General features: G+C 45.8%; 1 pseudogene; it reads right to left on the reverse strand.

Annotated features, from left to right (window-relative positions):
- Positions 1-349: 349 nt before the first annotated feature.
- Positions 350-1,025, reverse strand: LOC110310753 (annotated as a pseudogene).
- Positions 1,026-1,510: the final 485 nt, after the last annotated feature.

Below are 1,510 nucleotides of genomic sequence, written 5' to 3' on the forward strand. Positions count from 1 at the left end.
TGGAGTCTTACAGGAAAAGCACATATAAAAGTGGGCACCCAGGGAGGATGCATGGCCCCTGAGGACAGTTAGGGTGACTTGTTATTGTTTGCGGACCCTTGGTCCTCTGGCCCCATGCACCTGCTCTTCTCCACACACTGTGGGCATAAGTAAATCAGCCAGGAGAAAGCAAGAGGCTGGCACAGAGGCTTAGCCATCCAGCACCGGTTTTGCTGGTCTTTTGGACCAATCTGGAGGTCTGATAACACAACGGAAACCCCACTAGCATCTCTGCTAGATGTCCACATTTACCGAGGGACCTGAAGACAGGCAGCTGGACGATCTCTGTGGCCATCAGGGACTGGGGTGTCTATGTGCGGCACCTCTTGGCAGCACTGGGGCTGGAGGGATTTCTGTTGGCAGTCAGGACCTTGTCATTGACAGGGTTGCACTTCTGCTTGTCTGCCCCTTCTTTGCACCCCAAGTCTGAGGAGTTCTTCTGTTTGTTTTTGCTGGATTTTCCTAAGACTTTGTCAAATCTCCCTGATTATGGAAAAGCATCATCAGCCCCACAGTGGGGGCCCACATCCTCCTTCATTTCCTCCTTCATTTCCTCCTTCATTTCTTCTTCAGTACTCACTTTTCCTTCTCGGACTTCCTGAATGATCTCATCTGGAAGGATAAAGTTCCTCTCTGGATTTGGGAATGAAAGAATCTCAGACTCGTGCAGTGCCTGCATATCATAAGTAGTGCTTAGATGGCCCCAGATCACTTTGGATAGAACCTGGCACCCAATATTCTAGCTGAACTTGTCTTGGATACAAAACATGTGGAAGTGTTAATTCACCTCGACAGCCTTGTGGCCCCGCATGGAAGAGGCACTCCTCCACCTCAGGGCTCCACACCACCATCTCCTCAGCAGGACTCGGGGCTGCCTTGCCTGGGCTCTTGTCACCTCGGGTGCCCATGCTGCCCACCTTGGCCTCGCACAAGGCCGCCGGTGAGCGAAGAGCACTCTGCATAAGAAGGGCTACTACAGGCTCCATGAAGGCACACTTGGTGCCAGTTTTTAAATTTTATTTAACTAAATTTATTAATTCTTTGAGTATTTCACACATCTATGCAATGTATTTTGATTATATTTATCTCCCACTCCTCCTAAAATTTTCTTCACATAATATTGTAAAATTTTAATGAATCTTTCTAATCTTATTAGATAGTAGATCCTAAGAATAGCAAATAATAACGTCCTTTAGTGTAAGTAGGACATTTCAATCAAATTACATGAGATAATTATCTGAGGTTAGTATTGCTATATCTACACTAACACAGAAAGTTCTGACTGTATCTTCCTTTATTTCTTTTCTAGTTTTAGAAAGTTTTATTCTGACTCACAATATCAGAGCATCGAGACAGAAAAGCCTGATACTGCCGCTCCCATCACAGTGCCCAAGGAGCAAAGGGAATATCTGCACTTACTGCCTTCTTCCAAATCTTTTTTTATTCCATCTGGATTCCCAGCCCGTCCTAT

The sequence above is a fragment of the Mus caroli genome, chromosome 15 (assembly GCF_900094665.2).
Source record: "Mus caroli chromosome 15, CAROLI_EIJ_v1.1, whole genome shotgun sequence".
Lineage (NCBI taxonomy): Eukaryota > Metazoa > Chordata > Mammalia > Rodentia > Muridae > Mus > Mus caroli.